At 41.3% G+C, this 23,793-nt stretch overlaps 1 protein-coding gene across 2 annotated transcripts in view; it reads right to left on the bottom strand.

The window, feature by feature from the left end:
- The window catches only part of LOC110836284 (epidermal retinol dehydrogenase 2), a 58,634-nt gene that overhangs the window by 33,972 nt on the left and 869 nt on the right, over positions 1–23,793 (bottom strand). The window contains exon 1 of one of the 2 annotated variants that reach the window (XM_022077349.2): positions 18,691–18,823. The exons of the other annotated variant lie outside the window; for it this stretch is intronic. The gene's annotated coding sequence lies outside the window, so the exon portion shown is untranslated. Of the gene's footprint in view, positions 1–18,690; positions 18,824–23,793 lie in introns of those variants that run through there. 2 annotated transcript variants of the gene reach the window in all.

The raw sequence follows: 23,793 nt of genomic DNA on the forward strand, positions 1-23,793 counted from the left end.
TTCCATCAGATTGATAGCACGTTAGAGTCTGTTACTGATAGACCCTTTAATTTGTCTGATTACAGAGATTGTTAAACGACGGCTCCAAACAGATCAAGTAACGAAGCTGGGTGGTAGGTGGTAGACGTGGCATAGAATCCTGTACGACGACGTATTAGTCCAGCCAAACCTTTGGAATTCCTAACACATGTACGTTTTAGTTACGTAATTTAAATTCCAACCGCAACAAAATTACATAATTTTCAAGTTGTTAAACATTTTAACGTTACTGAGTAGTCACGTACGTACATCCACAGTATTCACTGAAGGCTAATTTATTTCTGTATTAAACAAACACACCGGATATAATGTATTCTGCCACGAGTCAGATGACACGTATCTTGGTGAATTCTGAGACGTACTTACAGGACCATCGCAAGACTACTGTCATTACAACAACATTAATGTCTGACAGGGTTTTGAACCCGCAATTCGACTTACACCACCGGTATCAACAAGAATATCAAACCGGAACGTTGTGGTGGAGTGGTTAGCACCCCCTGCTTCGGGAGATCCTGGAGTCCGGCTAGCCTAACTGAGGTTTTTCGTGGTTTTCCTTAGTCTCTCCAGGCAACTGCCCGAGATAGTAGCTTACATTAGGACACGACAGCAATCTTCAGACTCGCCGTTGTGAAAACCTCAAATCCTACATCTGTCTGTTCATATTTGCATTAAGTTCCCGACACATGCTACGGCGTTATGGTATCAATATCAATAAACCACTTCAAGATATGCTTTCCTACCGCCCAAAGTAATATTGTAGGCTTAAATAAAAGCAATACCAGAAGCCAAAAGTTGTTTGCTCAACATGGAGCAGATCTCAGGACACTCAAACACACTGGCGCACAACAATTTTATATATAAATAAACATACACAAACAAGCAGCTCGCCAATACGTCGACAGACCTCAAAGCACCTCAGGAACCCGTTCTCTGCCCCTTCAAAACCAGAATCCCCCTCCCGCGAACCAACTTTGGCCGAAAATGGTGAAGACGATACACATCGACCACCGAACAGAGAACACCATGGTGCACTCTGGTGGGAAAATAAGTAAGGTAAAGAACACGTGACAAAGAAAAGTGGGGAAGTACAGATTGACAGCGAAGTAAAAGTCACAGTACACGTGTACACATGCACCTGTCATACGAATGTTGTACTACTAACAAAGTGGTACATAAAACCTCGTAATAATCTGACAGATATTCAGTTGCCAATAAATTTACCATTGGTATTGAACTTGAATATTCATTACCATGTTCAAAATATTCCTCCGCATTCCCTACTTTGAGTCAAAGGAATCCAATTTAATACTATCCCATTAAATTATGCACCGTTTACATGTTACATAAAATACGTATTTCAGTATATTGGAACGTAAAGTAAATTAAAGTTTGTCCCACTATACGCCATGTAGGCGCTTGGGGTGAGTGGAGGTATAGCTCCTCTCTTCCTTGACCCCGGCACTAGATGGGGGTGAGTGGTCAGCATCACGCCCCGGCCGGCTTTACCCCCGGGAAAGGACCCCGGTACCCATTGTAGAGGAGGCTGGGTGGGCCCCAGAGCCGGTCTGGACGCAGAGGCTAGAGGAAAAATCCTCTGCCCCCGTCGGGGATCGAACCCCGGTCGTCCAGCCCGTAGCTAACCACTATACTCACTGAGCTATCCCGGCTCATATATTGGAACGTAAGCTATAAATAATATCTCGTATCTTAAAAGTAATTTATTCAGTTCAAGGATATGAGATACACCATACATGAAGAGATGTGTTTCTTTTACGGTATGAATCAGTGCAGCTACACGCAAATGTTGTCGCCACTCCAGTGGACAGGGTTCAGCAACCGGAACGACTTTCACGCCCACCGGTTTCCATCTACCTATGCTTTGATACAACCTTTGCGTCTGAGAGAAACTTGCTGTGTTGTTGGAATGCCTCCCACGTATAGGACAAAGCTTGTAAAACACTGCGCGGATTTTACGTTCAAAAAATAAGGACAACGTTTGTGGTAATTCTCATTATTTGTCACACAAACTATCTTTGTCTACTCTCAAATTCTCATAATTTTCTTATTTCGTAAAATGGAGCAGAGATGGGTGTTATGCCTCTCCCCCAGCCACATGCAACGTTTATCTCTCACTCAAGACTTGAGTTAACTAGTTTAGAGGCTTAAAATAAAACAGTGCATTTGAAAATTTACAATGCAACTTTTATTGCTTTAATAGATACGAATTTATTAGCTGCATCGTTAAAATTAATGGCTTTGTATCATCGTAATCACTGTTAGAGATGTCGAAAGGGTTTCGAAGTCAGTTTTTCGCAGAAATATATTCCCCAGAAAGGAATTTACTGACTGCTAGAGGTCGCGCGAGTAGTGGTGGCTCCTAAATGCGCGATGTGTAAGCCGAGAGAGGGGAGTTCAGTAGTAGTGGGGGACCGCAGTTGAAGCTGTGGAAAACCCACTACCACACAATACTCTTTATTCAAGTATATGGGGAAAACACGAAATAATAGAAACGAGCTGCATGAAGGAATAAGAACAACTTTGGAAATGATTGATGCTGTTTATTTCGAAAACTGTTAGCTCTGTCCACTTCCAAAGCACTGAATAATGATTTTTGCAGTTGTTTTGTACGGATGTGAAACGTGGTCTTTTACTTCAGTCGAAGAATATAAATTACAAAATTTTGACAAACTTGTTCTCAGATAAATTGTTGGTTCTAAGAAAAATTAAAATACTAAGAAGTTCGGAGAATATTAAGAAAGATGTCAGGGAAATAAGTTATGAAGACAAAAGGTGGATGGAACTGGCTCAGGATTGTGTCCAGTGGCGGACTTCGGTATTCGCGGCAGATAATCATTGGGTTCTGCTACTAAATTGTGGTCTAGCGGTTAGAACGCTGGCCTTGTAATCCTGGGGTCTCGGGTTCGATTCCCGGCGGTGCCCGAATTTATAACTTGTGTTGGGCAAGGCCGTGGTCTAGGCAACACGGAGTTTTCCTCCGGGGGCTTCCCCGGTTTCTCCGTGGCATCCCAACAATTACTCCATTCACACACAGAAGAAGGCAATGGCAAACCACTTCTGGATCATCTGCCAAGAACGTATATGAACAGGTCCCAGTCCGAGGAAAGGATGGAAGGATCCTGTTCATATGGACCTGTCGTCAGACAGAACACTAAATAAATTAATTAATTAATTTGATTATGTTTTTTTTGAATCGTACTTAATTCAACTCTAATAAGAAATATTTACACAGGAATTCATAGAACATAAACAGCAGTACGATCAATACACTTGTTTGGGAAAGATGAAGAAATATTATATTTATATGAAGTTGATGTTAGTGAATGCACTCTTTCTGCAATTATTTTTCACCCAAAATTGATGCTGCTCCAACTTGAAATTCTGTTCTATCACTTTACTAACGGTACATGAATTCTGCTGTTTAAGACATTCTGTAGATTCATCGAAAAGTCACACAACCCATTCCTGACGCAAGTTCTATTTATCAAAAAATTTATTGAATTGAAATTAGAACACGAAAACAATGTTGTGTTACGTGTTTGAAATGTCCCCCGCGTACATGAAACTGTCACGTAATGTAAAACTTCTTTTGTAGGACCATAGAATTTTTTATAAATGTGTTATCGTCTGCTTTGTGCTATAATTAGTGGACTGGCACTAACCAGAATAAAACTTTTCCGACGACTAGATGCTTATACTAAACATAATGAAAGCCGTTACGTACGTCGTTATGTGTACTTTGTGCAAGAAACGAACCAATTGAACATAGGGCCAGTAATTTGCAGGACCGTTGTGTTTGGTGTCATTGACACATTTTTCTTAAAATATGTTCGCACTTTCAGTCTAGGTTTATCAGTGCCAGTACATAACCATACTATAATTGTCTTATAAATTATAGTTGATTACATCTATTAATTATCTCATTTCTTGGATGCCTGGGAATGAAAAAGGGCATATGTCACAAAAACAAAACTTTTGGTTAAGAATAAAAAATTGTTTATAAAGTTTAAGAGCGTTAAAAGATCGAGAAACATTCATTTTTAAACTGAAATTAGCAAGGCTGACACGTGTTTGTTTTATTAACATGGCGTTTTTATCTGCTGATAGCCCAAATGACGTAATTGTAGTCTTTAACATTTTTCCTGTAAACGAGATTTAGAGGAAAGAGATGTCTAGGATTATTTTACAAAGTTTTACATTATTTATTAAAATTACTATCATTCCAGTCCATTTTTTTAAGCCCAATATGTTATTCGTCCTGATTCTCTTTCTTATTTTCTCCCATACAACAATAGAAGTCCAAAAGTCTTCATGATCGTGACCTATTTGATGCCCTCCATTTTGATTCAGCATATGCCATGAGGAAGTCCTTTTTATTTTGTAGGTCAGGTTATTTATATGGGACTCTAGAAATAAGCTCTAAGTGTTCTCCTGGTATTTGAGAGCTGCAGCAACACATATAATGACGTGAAATAGAGAAATTGACTATCTACGCACTACAAAGGCTTTTACCGTAAGTGTGTACTAACATGCTGTCCTCTTTTATGATTTTGGATACTTGTTTATAGGCCTAATATGTGCTGTGGTTGTTGCTGAAGACTTCCCTTTCTGTGTGTTTGCTCAATAAATCTGTTACATATAACCTTCTGGTTTTTACACACTATTTATTTTGTATAAATTTTAGGAAGTTCAATTCCCTTGGCACAGGACTGTCTGAACACACATATCCAGAGCTGGGAAAAATAAATTTTGAATCATAAGAATTTTGCAGTTTCCGGTTAATAATAACAGTTCAAGACTCAACCACCAGAATACAAGTATACGTATTAAAACAGCACATGTGACTTCCTCAAACAATTTTTAAAACGACAGGGAATTCTAAGAGGCTGTTGTTGTACGATATATGTGTTTTCATACAGATTCATTGGTCTATATCTAAAGAACAGTGTTCTATAAAAACAGCCATTTTGGAAGAACACTGACATGTGCCCTTTTTATTCCCACGCATTCAACTTATTTTCTCTCTCTTCTGAATAATACGACTTTCTCCATTCCATAAATAGGACTTACTATCAATATTATTACATGCCATACTGAGGGTAAAATAACCTACAATCGTTACGTCAGTTGTTCTGGTATTCAGGTTATGAAATGCAAAAATCCACACAGCAAAGCGAATGAAAGTGTTCTGAGTTTTGAATCATACAAACAGGAAGAGAAAGGCGCTCTTTAATTAGAACTACAAAAGAATAAGTTCTTTATTATTTTGCGCCTGTCATAATTTTCAGGCCTGTTTTCAGTTTGTGCTTATCTGTTGTTGGTAATTAAGGAAGCATAGTAATTTGCTAAATATTTATTATTATTATTATTATTTGGTGTTCTGTCTGACGACAGGTCCATATGAACAGGATCCTTCCATCCTTTTCTCGGACTGGGACCTGTTCATATACGTTCTTGGCAGATGATCCAGAAGTGGTTTGCCATTGCCTTCTTCTGTGTGTGAATGGAGTAATTGTTGGGATGCCACGGAGGAAAACTCCGTGTTGCCTAGACCACGGCCTTGCCCAACACAAGTTATAAATTCGGGCACCGCCGGGAATCGAACCCGAGACCTCAGGATTACAAGGCCAGCGTTATATTTACAATATCGAAAATACTTGAAAAACTTAATAAGACGTAAAATTTAATAATGTTTATCGAATTCTTATGCCTGAAACTGTTTTTGGAAAATTTCAAGAAAATTATAGTTGCACTTTATATAAACAACTGGCGACATTGGATCAACACGGAACAGAATGTAACTTACAGAATAACCATCACGGAAGATTCTATATGTCTGTTTAGTATTTTGGAGAAGAAATGTGTTGATGGAACTACGGTCTCCCGCTGTGCCTTTACTTCTATTGCCTCCCTCATAAGCCTTAATTTCGAAAGAGGGGACTACAAAAGCCCTCACTCACGATAACAGCAGAATTCTGATCTTGTTAATGCTGAAACTAAATGTACACTTTTATTCAGGATATTCATTAATTGTCTGAGCCAGTCGACATACGAGGCGCGTCCCAAAAGTAAGTTTCCCACTCGTCCCACAGCTAGCAAACCTTATATTGAGCGAAGCGACTGTGCGTACGTGATAGAGCAATGACGTAGCATGGCGCATGCACTAACGGTACTTCCCGCGTTCTCACAGTAGCATCGTTGCAGCAGGTTCTTATTCCAGCTCCCGCCGACTGTGAAGTGCGGTCAGTGATAACGCTAGGCCGCACACGGCTCGACGGACAGCAAGTCTCCTGTAGGAGTTCAGCTGGGAGGTGTTTAATCATTCACCCTACAGCCCGGACCTCGCTCCCAGTGATTTCCATCTTTTCCTACACCTCAAGAAATTCCTGTCCGGTCAGCGTCAGCGTTTTGAGAATGACAGAGAGGCGGAGATGGTTGTCACACAGTGGTTCCAATCCCAGGCGGCAGACTTCTACGACACAGGTATTCAAAAGTTGGTCCCACGGTATGACCAATGTCTCAATTCCGGTGGCGAATATGTTGAAAAATAGCTGGACACTTGCTGTATCTGTTGCAATAAATATTTCCATGAAATTGTGTTTTGTTTCTGTAAACGGCCCCAGGGAAACTTACTTTTGGGACGCGCCTCGTATAAACTGTTTCCTTGTTTGTGTAACAACTTTTCATGAGCTGCATCGTTTATAAAACCTAAAGTGGCGGGATGATTTAGATAAAGCGGAAGGAATCCGATGTTGCGTATTTCAGGTACTGCCTCAGAAATTCTCTGGAAGAACTATGAGAAAATATCACAGACTTCAGTTAAGATTCTAATATATACCAGAATACCTGAGACCTCCTGAATACTAAGCAGGGATGCTAACCACTAAAACACAGTGCTAGAACGAATTTTGACTACTAAAAAAATGTGTTAAAATGTATAAATTACATAATATTCTGCAAGCAGCACAATAAAGGTTCCGTGCCATCTGGTCCATCTTAACAGAAGAATGTTTGAACCTCCGAGAGGAGAAAACACGAATGTAGAAATAATCATGAAATAAGCAGTTTCATAATGAATCTCTTGTTATAGCACACAGATTATATTTTATCACGATATTATTTTCAGCAAACATTTTTCTCAAACATTAATTTGTTTTAGGAAAACCTGACGACTTGTTTCGACGTTTAATAATGTCTTCCTCCGAAACTGCTAAACAAAAATAGTGCTTTAACTTTTAATTCATATAAACATTTTCAAATGGAACTATTTATGTTTCGATTTTGAACAATTGTACTGACTGTTTCATTTCTGATGATGTATCATATTCTAATAATTTATTTTATACGTATGCAGTACATAAGTTATTCGTGAAGTCTCACCAAAGTTATAAAAGTATATTTTGTAATATATGATTATTTAGTAATTGTTAATTCTGAAGATTGCTGTCTTCCGGGTTGTTGCGCCGTGTGGTCCGTCTGAAACGTCGGTAAACATCTACCAGACTACACGGCGCGACAACCCAGAAGACAGCAATCTTCAGACTCACCGTTGAGAAAACCTTGTGTTAAAATTTCAATTGCCCGATTCCCTTAGGAATTTGTAAAAGAAAACTTCTCCGTATCATTTTATTGCATTTTAACTCAACGCAATTTTCTTGTTATTATATTGTTTTAAATTTTATTATTGTTAATTATCTGAATTACATTCTAAGGTATTATTAGCTATTGAATTATGTAAAATCATGTGTATATATATATTATTCTCACTTCCTGGTGTGATTTTAACGTGTCTCCAGCCTCTGCTGTGTCGTGGATACTTTCCATTTATTTTTGTAATCCATCAGTGCGCAATTCCACGCTCATTTTGGCAATCTTTACCACAAGGAACTAACTCCACCTGACCAACGGAGGCGTTCCGCCCCGTTTCTCCTCTACGCAACCATTAAGGCAGTGGTAAGGTTTCCGCTTTGTTGACGTTACATGTCAGTAATGAAGCGAGAAAGGATGACGGGTAATAGCAATAACAACAAAAAACGAGTACGAAACATATTTGGCCGACGCAGTGGCCACGAGGTCTGAGGCAATGACCTCGTGCGCCTGACTGCTGTGACCGTGGGTTCGAGTCACGTTCAAGGCATGGATGTTTGTCCGCGTCCCTTCTTCCAGTCTGGTGGGTAAAGACTGACCACGGAAGGCAAGGCGAAGCCACCGTGGTACTTTCGCAAGAAAACCCGGAAGGGGTTACGACGGTCAAGCTGAACATATACGATAAAAAAACATATTTGAAACGTTCAGCTGGTTGAAACCATAATCGACAAAGGATACAGGTTATCAGTTGTGTCCGCCTACAAATAGCACGACTGACAAGACATTAGAATGGATGTTAAAGGATCAGGGTATAAAGATGAGAATTGGTATTCAACTGGTTCAGAGTAGGGTACAGAGCCGGGTTTTATGAGCACGGTAATGAATCTTCGGGTCGCATGAGAACCTCTCACGTCTTCACTAAGTGACTCTTAGCTTCTAAAGGATTCAGATTTGTGAACTGATTAGATAGTCAATAAGTAAAAGTAACGTGAATATCCAGAAGTGAGAGAGATTAAAGGCTATGAGATCCTTTGGGGAACAAATATCGGTCAAATGGAAAAATTACAGCCACCTTGAAGTCACCGCCGATGTTTCTCATGCTAAAAGGGTAACCTTACCCTGGACTTCTGCGATTCACGGCATATCAGATTTTTCCGTGCTTTGTTCAAACTCCATGCTTCCAAGCACTGATTACAAGAAGTTTCAAAGAACCCACATACTGTTAGTTCAAGAGGTTGCAATTTCTACTTGAGATATCTTCAGTTTATGTAGGATTTGAGGTTTTCAGGGCGGTGAGTCTGAAGATGGCTGTCTTCTGGGTACATCATCGCAGCATGGACCTCTGAAACGTAAACCTCTACCAGTCTACAAGGCGCAACAGCCCAGAAGACAGCCATCTTCAGTTTACATGCGTCTGATAATATGCAAGAAGGATGACGCTTCCATCCTTAGAGGCTGTGGCACGGGTGACAAAATGGCGTAAAATGTGGGAAAAATGTACGTATATCAGATTTGTTGTTCTCAGAGGAAACTCAAGATGTTGGTCTGTGCCCTGTTTCTTTCTACGAGGACTGGGCGCTTTTAGCTAGTTTTGCAAGTTCTGAAGTTAAACAGATCTGCTCCTGCGTCTTCTTATATTGCTTTCTTATTGGAAGGATATTTTTATTTTTGAAGTTGTATACCCATTTATGATACTCCCCATATCTCCGTCTTAATGTTGTTGTACAAATACGTATTGTTTCTAATTATCTTTCTATTTTTTGTAGTTTGTCGTTTGTTTCTTGTCTTAATTATGTAATCGGCCTTCGAAAATCACTCACAGCACACACATAAGAAATTTAATGACGTCTTAAACTTCATTATTTAAGCCTTCAGGTCCCCTCCGTCTACGCAAGTTCTTGATCAAGTCAGCTAATCTCATTAGCATTTTCAGCCTGCGTTGTCCTCATGAGGGGTCCGCAGTGGCCGCGCGGTCTGAGGCGTGGGCCGCTTGGTCGCTGGGACCGTGGGTTCGAATCCCACTCAAGCCATGGATGTTTGTCATCGTTTTTCTGTGTTGTGCTGTCCTGTGTACAGGTAGAGGCCTTGCGTTGGGCCGATCCCTCGTCCAAGGAGTCCTACCGAATGTCTATAGATCAAGCCAACGGAAAGTTGGGGCCCGCAGTCCTCAGGCACTTGGAGAACGGGTCGTTCCCAGTATCCCCAGTTGTCCTCATGTCAGGTAACCATACTGACATTCAGCAAATTTTGATAACAGGGATTGACATCTTTAGGCATATCATGCAGGAAGATTTCTGTCTTCTGGGTTGTTGCGCTGTGTAGTCTGGTGGATGTTAACCAACGTTTCAGAGGTCATACTGCCTCCGTCATCAGGGCGGTGAGTATGAAGATTTATGTCTTCTGGGTTGTTGCGCTGTGTAGTCTGGTCGATGTTAACCAACGTTTCAGAGGTCATACTGCCTCCGTCATCAGGGCGGTGAGTATGAAGATTTCTGTCTTCTGGATTGTTGCGCTGTGTAGTCTGGTCGATGTTAACCAACGTTTCAGAGGTCATACTGCCTCCATCATCAGGGCGATGAGTATGAAGATTTCTGTCTTCTGGGTTGTTGCGCTGTGTAGTCTGGTCGATGTTAACCAACGTTTCAGAGGTCATACTGCCTCCGTCATCAGGGCGATGAGTATGAAGATTTCTGTCTTCTGGATTGTTGCGCTGTGTAGTCTGGTCGATGTTAACCAACGTTTCAGAGGTCATACTGCCTCCATCATCAGGGCGATGAGTATGAAGATTTCTGTCTTCTGGGTTGTTGCGCTGTGTAGTCTGGTGGATGTTAACCAACGTTTCAGAGGTCATACTGCCTCCGTCATCAGGGCGGTGAGTATGAAGATTTATGTCTTCTGGGTTGTTGCGCTGTGTAGTCTGGTCGATGTTAACCAACGTTTCAGAGGTCATACTGCCTCCGTCATCAGGGCGATGAGTATGAAGATTTCTGTCTTCTGGATTGTTGCGCTGTGTAGTCTGGTCGATGTTAACCAACGTTTCAGAGGTCATACTGCCTCCATCATCAGGGCGATGAGTATGAAGATTTCTGTCTTCTGGGTTGTTGCGCTGTGTAGTCTGGTCGATGTTTACCAACGTTTCAGAGGTCATACTGCCTCCATCATCAGGGCGATGAGTATGAAGATTTCTGTCTTCTGGGTTGTTGCGCTGTGTAGTCTGGTCGATGTTTACCAACGTTTCAGAGGTCATACTGCCTCCATCATCAGGGCGATGAGTATGAAGATTTCTGTCTTCTGGGTTGTTGCACTGTGTAGTCTGGTCGATGTTTACCAACGTTTCAGAGGTCATACTGCCTCCATCATCAGGCGATGAGTATGAATATTTCTGTCTTCTGGGTTGTTGCGCTGTGTAGTCTGGTGGATGTTAACCAACGTTTCAGAGGTCATACTGCCTCCGTCATCAGGGCGGTGAGTATGAAGATTTATGTCTTCTGGGTTGTTGCGCTGTGTAGTCTGGTCGATGTTAACCAACGTTTCAGAGGTCATACTGCCTCCGTCATCAGGGCGATGAGTATGAAGATTTCTGTCTTCTGGATTGTTGCGCTGTGTAGTCTGGTCGATGTTAACCAACGTTTCAGAGGTCATACTGCCTCCATCATCAGGGCGATGAGTATGAAGATTTCTGTCTTCTGGGTTGTTGTGCTGTGTAGTCTGGTAGATGTTTACCAACGTTTCAGAGGTCATACTGCCTCCATCATCAGGGCGATGAGTATGAAGATTTCTGTCTTCTGGGTTGTTGCGCTGTGTAGTCTGGTCGATGTTTACCAACGTTTCAGAGGTCATACTGCCTCCATCATCAGGGCGATGAGTATGAAGATTTCTGTCTTCTGGGTTGTTGTGCTGTGTAGTCTGGTAGATGTTTACCAACGTTTCAGAGGTCATACTGCCTCCATCATCAGGGCGATGAGTATGAAGATTTCTGTCTTCTGGGTTGTTGTGCTGTGTAGTCTGGTAGATGTTTACCAACGTTTCAGAGGTCATACTGCCTCCATCATCAGGGCGATGAGTATGAAGATTTCTGTCTTCTGGGTTGTTGTGCTGTGTAGTCTGGTAGATGTTTACCAACGTTTCAGAGGTCATACTGCCTCCATCATCAGGGCGATGAGTATGAAGATTTCTGTCTTCTGGGTTGTTGTGCTGTGTAGTCAGGTCGATGTTTACCAACGTTTCAGAGGTCATACTGCCTCCGTCATCAGGGCGATGAGTATGAAGATTTCTGTCTTCTGGGTTGTTGTGCTGTGTAGTCTGGTCGATGTTTACCAACGTTTCAGAGGTCATACTGCCTCCATCATCAGGGCGATGAGTATGAAGATTTCTGTCTTCTGGGTTGTTGTGCTGTGTAGTCTGGTAGATGTTTACCAACGTTTCAGAGGTCATACTGCCTCCATCATCAGGGCGATGAGTATGAAGATTTCTGTCTTCTGGGTTGTTGTGCTGTGTAGTCTGGTAGATGTTTACCAACGTTTCAGAGGTCATACTGCCTCCATCATCAGGGCGATGAGTATGAAGATTTCTGTCTTCTGGGTTGTTGTGCTGTGTAGTCAGGTCGATGTTTACCAACGTTTCAGAGGTCATACTGCCTCCGTCATCAGGGCGATGAGTATGAAGATTTCTGTCTTCTGGGTTGTTGTGCTGTGTAGTCTGGTCGATGTTTACCAACGTTTCAGAGGTCATACTGCCTCCATCATCAGGGCGATGAGTATGAAGATTTCTGTCTTCTGGGTTGTTGTGCTGTGTAGTCTGGTAGATGTTTACCAACGTTTCAGAGGTCATACTGCCTCCATCATCAGGGCGATGAGTATGAAGATTTCTGTCTTCTGGGTTGTTGTGCTGTGTAGTCTGGTAGATGTTTACCAACGTTTCAGAGGTCATACTGCCTCCATCATTAGGGCGATGAGTATGAAGATTTCTGTCTTCTGGGTTGTTGTGCTGTGTAGTCTGGTAGATGTTTACCAACGTTTCAGAGGTCATACTGCCTCCATCATCAGGGCGATGAGTATGAAGATTTCTGTCTTCTGGGTTGTTGTGCTGTGTAGTCTGGTAGATGTTTACCAACGTTTCAGAGGTCATACTGCCTCCATCATCAGGGCGATGAGTATGAAGATTTCTGTCTTCTGGGTTGTTGTGCTGTGTAGTCAGGTCGATGTTTACCAACGTTTCAGAGGTCATACTGCCTCCGTCATCAGGGCGATGAGTATGAAGATTTCTGTCTTCTGGGTTGTTGTGCTGTGTAGTCTGGTCGATGTTTACCAACGTTTCAGAGGTCATACTGCCTCCATCATCAGGGCGATGAGTATGAAGATTTCTGTCTTCTGGGTTGTTGTGCTGTGTAGTCTGGTAGATGTTTACCAACGTTTCAGAGGTCATACTGCCTCCATCATCAGGGCGATGAGTATGAAGGTTTCTGTCTTCTGGGTTGTTGTGCTGTGTAGTCTGGTAGATGTTTACCAACGTTTCAGAGGTCATACTGCCTCCATCATCAGGGCGATGAGTATGAAGATTTCTGTCTTCTGGGTTGTTGTGCTGTGTAGTCTGGTAGATGTTTACCAACGTTTCAGAGGTCATACTGCCTCCATCATCAGGGCGATGAGTATGAAGATTTCTGTCTTCTGGGTTGTTGTGCTGTGTAGTCTGGTAGATGTTTACCAACGTTTCAGAGGTCATACTGCCTCCATCATCAGGGCGATGAGTATGAAGATTTCTGTCTTCTGGGTTGTTGTGCTGTGTAGTCAGGTCGATGTTTACCAACGTTTCAGAGGTCATACTGCCTCCGTCATCAGGGCGATGAGTATGAAGATTTCTGTCTTCTGGGTTGTTGTGCTGTGTAGTCTGGTCGATGTTTACCAACGTTTCAGAGGTCATACTGCCTCCATCATCAGGGCGATGAGTATGAAGATTTCTGTCTTCTGGGTTGTTGTGCTGTGTAGTCTGGTAGATGTTTACCAACGTTTCAGAGGTCATACTGCCTCCATCATCAGGGCGATGAGTATGAAGATTTCTGTCTTCTGGGTTGTTGTGCTGTGTAGTCTGGTAGATGTTTACCAACGTTTCAGAGGTCATACTGCCTCCATCATCAGGGCGATGAGTATGAAGATTTCTGTCTTCTGGGTTGTTGTGCTGTGTAGTCTGGTAGATGTTTACCAACGTTTCAGAGGTCATACTGCCTCCATCATCAGGGCGATGAGTATGAAGATTTCTGTCTTCTGGGTTGTTGTGCTGTGTAGTCTGGTAGATGTTTACCAACGTTTCAGAGGTCATACTGCCTCCATCATCAGGGCGATGAGTATGAAGATTTCTGTCTTCTGGGTTGTTGTGCTGTGTAGTCTGGTAGATGTTTACCAACGTTTCAGAGGTCATACTGCCTCCGTCATCAGGGCGATGAAGATTTCTGTCTTCTGGGTTGTTGCGCTGTGTAGTCTGGTCGATGTTTACCAACGTTTCAGAGGTCATACTGCCTCCGTCATCAGGGCGATGAAGATTTCTGTCTTCTGGGTTGTTGCGCTGTGTAGTCTGGTAGATGTTTACCAACGTTTCAGAGGTCATACTGCCTCCGTCATCAGGGCGATGAAGATTTCTGTCTTCTGGGTTGTTGCGCTGTGTAGTCAGGTCGATGTTTACCAACGTTTCAGAGGTCATACTGCCTCCGTCATCAGGGCGATGAGTATGAAGATTTCTGTCTTCTGGGTTGTTGTGCTGTGTAGTCTGGTCGATGTTTACCAACGTTTCAGAGGTCATACTGCCTCCATCATCAGGGCGATGAGTATGAAGATTTCTGTCTTCTGGGTTGTTGTGCTGTGTAGTCTGGTCGATGTTTACCAACGTTTCAGAGGTCATACTGCCTCCATCATCAGGGCGATGAGTATGAAGATTTCTGTCTTCTGGGTTGTTGTGCTGTGTAGTCTGGTAGATGTTTACCAACGTTTCAGAGGTCATACTGCCTCCATCATCAGGGCGATGAGTATGAAGATTTCTGTCTTCTGGGTTGTTGTGCTGTGTAGTCTGGTAGATGTTTACCAACGTTTCAGAGGTCATACTGCCTCCATCATCAGGGCGATGAGTATGAAGATTTCTGTCTTCTGGGTTGTTGTGCTGTGTAGTCTGGTAGATGTTTACCAACGTTTCAGAGGTCATACTGCCTCCGTCATCAGGGCGATGAAGATTTCTGTCTTCTGGGTTGTTGCGCTGTGTAGTCTGGTCGATGTTTACCAACGTTTCAGAGGTCATACTGCCTCCATCATCAGGGCGATGAGTATGAAGATTTCTGTCTTCTGGGTTGTTGTGCTGTGTAGTCTGGTAGATGTTTACCAACGTTTCAGAGGTCATACTGCCTCCGTCATCAGGGCGATGAAGATTTCTGTCTTCTGGGTTGTTGCGCTGTGTAGTCTGGTCGATGTTTACCAACGTTTCAGAGGTCATACTGCCTCCGTCATCAGGGCGATGCATCAGTTTGCACAGCGGAACAACCCAGAAGACAGAAATCTTCATATTCACCGCTGTGAAAACCTCAAATCATGCATATCACACAGGCTTTCCATAGTTAAAAGTAACACTTCCGCATGAAAAAATCTTCTTGTTCGCTAAGTCCACCGTTGTGGATTTCATTCATAACCCTGGAAAAAGTGGCCTCTTCAATGGTCATAAGTCGACAATATGTGTTCAGGCTTTTTATCGACACTGCATTTCCGTATCCTTTGTGTTTTGTCACAGCGGGGCACGCCGACCATTCGTGGCTCATCGCCAAGTACAACGGTATTTTGCAAGGAAGTCTGCGGTCGTTTTCTGCTTCTAGGGACGAAGAGGTACGTTCTTTCTTATAAGCCATATTTCACTTGCACAAACTCGATTTTGTGCAATATTTTATAGCTTTGGTAAAATATATTTTCATAATTTTTTAAAATGTCTTCAAATGACTCCAGGTTGTCGTTAATATGGATTTATATACTCATATATTTCGCTATTAAGGTGTTTGGAAGTGGTAACGTGTTCAATAATCTGATTATTTGTAATTATTCCACACTCTACCTTTTATTTTCAGAGAGATTTATACGAATAGGCAGGACAAACTTACAGCATATTACGCATGAGCAAACCAATAAATTCTTATAATATTTTGGTTGGAGACTTTCATGCAATGTAATTACTTGAAACACGAAGACAGGACAATATCAAAATGTATCTTACATTGAGAAAGTGAGTTAACATGTTACCGAATTCAGGATAAACTAGAAACTGATACATTTTGGTAATGGAGATGGAAAGATTTCTTGTCGAGTTATGTTTGTGTGCGTGCATATATATATATATATATATATATATATATATATATATATATATATATATGCGCGCCCCTGCATGTTGTAAGTATAAAATACTTCGGTATTAGCTTTCTTATCTTCTCACAGTCTTAAATATTCAATACATATAACTTTTTACAAGAATTTGCTGTGAATTGTATGCGGTATGTTATCACCTTTATAACTCACAGTTTTCTACCGATAATAAAGCCAATATGCCATTCTTGCGTACTTATCAATTTAGAGTGTCGCTAGCTCTACCTAAGGTAGGTCTTCTAATGGGAGACATATCCGAGAAATATTGATCTTAGCGATTAGGCCCATAAAATTTGTAAAACAAAAACACGAATAGGGTGACCACGAATAATCTGTTTTTAATGTTTGGATTTGATGGCGATAAATAATGAACCTTTGAAACTAGGCACAGAAAATAGAGTGCGTAGCTGTGGCATTTACAATCCCCAGCCCGGGGGCCGGATGCCCCCCCCCCCCCAATCATTGTTTATCCGACCCGCGTAAATATTTACTGCTTTTAAAATCATTTAATTCACTGCTGAAATAAATTTGGTGCGTACAATATTAAGGTATTTTGTGTTTTTAACACTGACAAACAAATATTTTTAGTTAATCATTCCACAAGCATCGATTTCAAATTCAATTCTTTCTACTACTGTTAATGACTTAATATCAAAAAGTATATCCGGCCAGGGGCTAACCTGGTGTAGATAGATGATTAATTTAAATTATATTCTCAGTCTACATACAACGATATCTATTACATGACTCTTACGGGTTGTTTCGGCAAATTTTGCTGGTAGACTGGGAATAATATAAAAGTTCAAACTGAACCACAGCATGGCGATGAAGTACGAATTAATCATAAGCTGGTTTAGAAACAAGACGGGAAATGATGTAGCAGTAAAATATCACATTAGGGCAGCATCATTAACTGCAGATCAAAACGTTACATAACAACTCAGAGCCTTACAAAATAAATAAAATAAAAATATATTAACGAAAGATCAGGAAGAAATAACGATTACAACACCAGAGACAGACAAACATCGTATTAAAAAATACCTACCACACGCAAAACATTTTTAATGATCTCAAACGCCGTCATATTTTCTACATTTTCCCATTTCTTGTTATAATTTTTTATAATAATGTATCAATATACATACAGGTTGATTCAACGTTCTCTTTCATGTATTTGAGGTTATGTTATGCGGCCATAAACATATAAAAACGCAAATATACATTTACCCGGAAACGTCGATATTTTTACTTACAAACCTTTAAACTGACACTTTACAAATTACTTGGTCAGTAGAGGCCATGCAGAAGCGTAAACAAGTCAACCCTTGATGGATATCTTCTGGGTTGTAGCGCCCTGTAGTCTGGTAAAAGTTTACTGACGATTCTAAAGTTATAACACAGAATAAAGGCATCTTCATATTCGCAGCAATGAGAACATGAAACACGTGTCAACATTTGGCGTGGCTGTCTTCAGTAAGCAGGTAGTCAAAAGTATCCTTTTTTTTCATAGCAATTGCCTGGCGGTTACCCAATTACACGAAGAAAGTAATTCCAACATAACCACCGCTGCTGGACATTAATGTGACTCGAGAAATTGAATTACTGTTAAGTAATTTGCTACGTAATAACTCCACTCTTGATGTCGTGCACCATTGTAACGTCTCAGCTTTGTTGTAGAGGCCTTTGACGCTTTAAAAACACGGGTATTACACAATGTAAAACCATATCTGATAAGGAAATATAATACGAACACTACAAATTTGCAAATGCCCTAGTTAAGAGGTGTTGTTAAAAATGATTACTAGGTGTCCGGTTGAGTGACTTCAACGACAGAATCGTCCTTCTTCAGTTAACTTTCACGCACTTTCTTGATTCATGTAGTTCACTTAGCAGGCTATAATGTGAAACAACTCTTCTCCACTTGCATATTAAAATTGAGGGACAAATGACCTTGGAACATACGTTTTTCCTTCCTTCTTTGTAGGACAGTAAGCATCCGGTACACGAAATCTAATGAACCACATCTGATGTGGAACACTGCCAACAGAGACAAGTACCGTACTGACAAGGATTTTTTCAACCCAGAATCTCTGCGTCTTACGTAGAAACTTGAAGTAAGTGTATCTCAAAATGGTGACGTTTCCAGGCCAACGTGTATTTGCATCTTTGCTTCTGTGTTATCATACAACGTTCGTTGTGTGTTCGAAATATAGGTCCTAATGATGGAGGCAGCATTTACCTCTGAAACATCTGTAAACGTCTACCAGACTACAAGACGCAACAACCCAGAAGACAGAAATCTTCATACTCTTCGCCCTGATGATGGAGGCAGTATGACCTCCGAAACGTTGGTAAACATCGACCAGACTACACAGCGCAACAACCCAGAAGACAGAAATCTTCATACTCACCGCCCTGATGACGGAGGCAGTATGACCTCCGAAACGTTGGTAAACATCGACCAGACTACACAGCGCAACAACCCAGAAGACAGAAATCTTCATACTCTTCGCCCTGATGATGGAGGCAGTATGACCTCCGAAACGTTGGTAAACATCGACCAGACTACACAGCGCAACAACCCAGAAGACAGAAATCTTCATACTCACAGCTGTGAAAGTCTAAAATCTTAAATAGGAAGGCTTGTTCTCACCTTTAACATGAAGATTTGTAAATGGCGGCCGATTCAACAACCACATTCGGAACAACACAACACACGACAAGATGTTAAATGGAGAATTCAAAGAGAAATATGCTTCACACAAGAGATCGCTTTCCATCTGACCTTGCAATGGAATTCACAAAATGGGTTTTCAAGTTCGCAATTCAAGTGGCCTTTGCCGTGACTACACACGTAAATAAGGCACAAGGGCAGAATATCAGTAGCTGAAACGTATTTAACCGAACCTGTTATTGCATGCATCGAACTTTTCACGGTGAACGTGTAAAATAAAAACAAATTAAAGAATGTTATTATGGAAAGTTGTTTACCTCGAAGTACTGTAATTATGCTACATAAGAAAAAAGTGTAAAACTTGGCGTGTCAGAGATATAATTATATTTATTTTGCGTACGAATTTGTTATCATTTAATACAGCATTGGAAATTGTAAGAAGCAAAAGAAAGTGCGAGTTCTCAAATAAATTAATATAAATAAAACCAAGAAAATTCACAGTCCACACATTTTCAGTGATTTTTTTTAGTTTCGGACTGAGATAGAATTTGAACCAGTTACTTAAGCATTCGAACCCAGAATTCGAATGCCCATAATCATGCATATCATAGGCGACAAAGTTTTAGGAAGATACGAGAACAACCGTGGACCCCCCCTCCCCCACAAACCTCACTTCCGAAGTATTTGTTATATGAACCTAGCATAGCGATAATATTAAAATGCTTATCACTTATCAGAAGCTTAACTTTGTTTTTGTCCCCTCGATTGCACAATAAATACTTCAGTGTCCAACCACTTTCTTTTTTTTCCTTCCTCTGTAACTACGTGAACATGCGTTTAGATTCTGTTCCGCTTGGTCGCTGGGACCGTGGGTTCGAATCCCACTCAAGCCATGATGTCCTGTGTACAGGTAGAGGCCTCGCGACGGGCCGATCCCTCGTCCAAGGAGTCCTACCAACTGTCTAATAGATCAAAGCCAACGTAAAGTTGGGACCCGCAGATGCTCAAGGCACTTGAAGAACGGGTCTTCTAAGTATCGTAGGTAAGTATTATGTTGCACTAAGCACATTAGTTAACTCACTCTCTTAACCATGAATCAAGGTTATCTGCTGCTGAACATTTGACTACGCCCTCTCATTCCTGTATTTCTGTTAACGCTACATACGTAACTACATGGAATGAGAAATACAAAATCCTTGACTGATTTAATGAATACTTAAAGTTACATTCATACCCGCTCATTCACTCAATGGTACAGGAAATTCTTTTAAAAGTCTATTGAACACTCGGCTTGTCAAAGAAAAGCCCACTTTCTATATGAAACCCGAAGGTTCATCACCGTGTTCACAAAAGCCCGCCAACGGACCATATCCTGAGCCAGCTGCATCCAGTTCGATCCATTGATTCCTATCTCCGTAAGGTCCATCTTAACGTTGTCCTCCCACGTACGCCTTCGTCTTCCCAGCGGTCATATCCCTTTAGGCCTCCAAACTAATACCCTGCAAACAACCCTCCCCTATGCGTGCCGCATGTCCGGCCCACCCCATCCTCGTCGATTTAATCACCCTAAGAATATCAAGTGAGGAGTAAAGTCCGTGAAACTCATAATTATGCAATTTTCTCCGTGACCCGTCTCCCTCCATTTTAGGTCCAAATATCTTTTTCCACACTGTTCTCAAAGACCCTCAAACTATGTTCCTCTCTCAAAGTGACGGACCACGTTTCGCACCCATACAGCACAACTGGCAAAATTACTCGTCTATTTATTTTAATCTTTAGTTTTTTCTTTATATGAGACGGGAGGACACAAGATTTTGGGCTCAATGAAAGCAATCATTCCCTGAATTTTTTTTTTTGATTTTGATGTCGTCATGAATGTCATTCCGATCTGTTAGTGTCGTCTTCAAGTACTTTAATGTTGTCACATTTTCGAACGATTCATTAGTTATCCTCTTGTTCTGGACCTGTCCTGAATTCTGATACCTACACATGATCATATACTTTGTCTTTTCTGTGTTTATTTCTAGACCAAATTCCCTACTAGCCCTTAAGAGTGTTTCTGTGTTCATTTTTATAGTATTTATATTCTTTTTCCCACCAATTGAATATTATCAGCATAGACCAAAACCTGATGTGTTCCATTCAATTCCAAACCTCCCTGATTTTCGTAAATTTCCCTGATGGCATATTCTACTTCGTGAGCGGAAAGTGTTAAAGGAGCTGAAATTCATGTGTGCTCAATGTGGGGACAATGCATTAACACGACGGAGTGTGTTTGAGTGTATAGACAGGTTTCACAAGCGTAACTACGCTCTAAACGTCCGTCCACGACAACAGGAGACGACATGATTCCCACGGACAGAATAATAAGAAAAAGGGACATTTCATAAGCACTAGACATCATTGAACAGCGCCTCTCGTCTGCTGGAGCGTTACAGCAACGAACACAACAGTTTTTTGAATCGCATTATCACTGGCGATGAAACTTGGACATAACCTAACCCAACCACAAGCAAACGTTAAGGGCGGTATCACACTAGGATGCCAACGGGAGGCCATGGCGCAGCTGCCAGCATCTCGGCCAAACTCAATGCATTAATTTAGTAGTCATATATCGCACCTGGCATCCGTCTGGCAGCGCTTCCAACTTGGCATCGCTGCCGACCAAGATGCCAAGTTCAAATGCTACTGGCATCGCTGCCACGGCCAAAGCCAAATCAACATCACATGACAGTCTGGCCAGTCCATTGACGTCCGTGCGTTAATGTGCTTGTGTGTATTTCTGTTTCTTCCAAACATGGATAATTTCGACACCGAAAGATTGATAATTGAAATTCAGTCCCGACATTAACTATTCATCTGCTATTGAATACGCAAACCGGGACTTGAAAAAAAGAAACTGGGAAGAACTTGTGGAAATATTTGGAGGAGATTTATTTACAGTAGAAAAGAAAGAATTAGCTAAGAAGTGTTTCTATCATTTCGTGATCTCATAATGTTGATCCATCTGTTCGCTCGACTGGCGTCGAAAGCTGGCAGCTTGTCTGGCGTCTTTTTCTGGCAGCTGGACGCCATGGCATCGCTGTTGGTGTCGCTGCCATGGCATCCTAGTGCGATACCGCCCTAAGAGTGCAATGGAAACATCTACCATTAAATTCAAGACTCAGCCATCAACCATGAAGTTAATGCTGAGTGTTGTTTGACTACCAAGGTCTTATCATTGAACATTTCCAGGAACGTGGAACCACAGTAAAAAGTGCAAGGTTTTCCGACATGTTACGAAATGAAATGAGATCAGCCTTTCGCTCAAAACGCCGAGGGAAGTTATCGGAAGTTATTCTCTCCTTGCACGACAATGCTCGACCTCACAATGCCGCCCATATTATGGAAACCATACAGGAGCTGAAGTCTCGACCGTCCAACATACAGTTTGGACTTTGCACCTTCGGATTTCAATCCGTTTGGACCCCTAAAGGCTACTCGACTCGTCGATTTGCTGATATGAAGAGACGAAGGTAGTGGTGGGTGGCTGGCTTCGTACTCAGCGCAAACAATTATTTTAATGGCATTAGAAAGCTTGTAGGCCGCTGGACAAAGTGTGTTGAATCACCCTCGTACATCCTCTAGTTCAGTGGTATTCAACCTGGGGTACGCGAAGACATCTTAGGGGGTACGTGAAATTTAAAAAAAAATTATTTTACGATAAACACTGAATAATCAGTAATGTAATTTATTTAATTTATTTTAAATGTATATTATATACTATGTATAACTTGAATTATAGACCAACAACTTTGGGGGTACAAAGTTGAAGAGAAATTATATCTGGGGGTACGCGAACAAAAAAGTTTGAATACCACTGCTCTTGATAACAATTAGTTAGGCAGAAGATTCTGACCTTAATGACGCCAGGGTTCCCCGAAATTTGATTTCTAATCCTTAAAACTTTAGATAAGAAGCAGATAAGCAGAAGATTCTGGCTGGAATGATGCCAAGAGTTCCTCGAATTTAGCTTTCTTAGTATAATTTCACTGTGTCATGTTTTCGGATAATTTATTAGTTATGTGTCGTGTAACTAACAAATCAACCAAGGCAGACAGTGCCCCTTTTGAATTATACCCTCTCATTTCCCTTGCAAATGAGGAAAAGCGCGGAAAACCTCAGGAAAAGTAGCATTGTATTTGGAGACTGTTTCGCTGACTTGGTCTCGCTTTAGGGACAGCCTCGGCTGGCCGTTTGAGGATCAGTGCCATCTGTCGTTAGGATATATGAATATAGGCATACCTCGGATATATTGCGAGTTCGGTTCCAGACAACCGCAATAAAGCGAGTCACGAATTTTTTGGTTTCCCAGTGCATTTAAAAGTTATATTTACATTATACTGTAGTCTATTAAGTGTGCAATAGCATTATGTCTAGAAAAAACATTGCGAGAATTACCAAAATGTGACCCAGAGACACGAAGTGAGCACGTGCTGTTGGAAAAATGGCCCCGATAGAGTTTCTCGACGCAGGGTTGCCACAAAGCTTAAATTTGTAAAAAAACGCGATATCTTCGAAGCGCAATAAAACGAGGTATGTCTGTATATACAGCACTCCTTTGCTAAGCGCAGTTGTTAGTAATAATCATCAAAGCCTATGCACCGTTAATAGTTTAGAAATAACATTACACGAAAATCATGCATTGTGTCATAATGGACAAACAGCAGTGGGAATATTAAAGTTAGATAACTGTTTTCGTATATTATTTCTGATCTGCTTCCAGGAAAAATGGTCTGTCGGTGTGGAAGCAACTGTTTCCGTATTTGTAGGCCTACATAAGAAAACGTATAACTCATTTTCTCCGGCTGGCAAAACAGGTTGCAACCAGCGATTTTTTGAGGGGTTACTGTACCTAGTTTCTTAGAGACCATTCTTATTGGCGTCTAATAAATAGAGCTTGTGTGTTACTTTATGATCGTATTTGGTGCAAATAAGTGGCTCGGATAACTAAGCAACAAAGTATGGTAACTGATTCATCTACAGATCATTTAAGGTTTATTATCGCTAATTCTGTCCACAATACCGAATCCCATTTTCAAA

Source organism: Zootermopsis nevadensis, unplaced genomic scaffold, assembly GCF_977971745.1.
Source record: "Zootermopsis nevadensis isolate Lab colony 2312 unplaced genomic scaffold, Znev_1.0 Znev_ptg000020l, whole genome shotgun sequence".
Classification (NCBI taxonomy): domain Eukaryota; kingdom Metazoa; phylum Arthropoda; class Insecta; order Blattodea; family Termopsidae; genus Zootermopsis; species Zootermopsis nevadensis.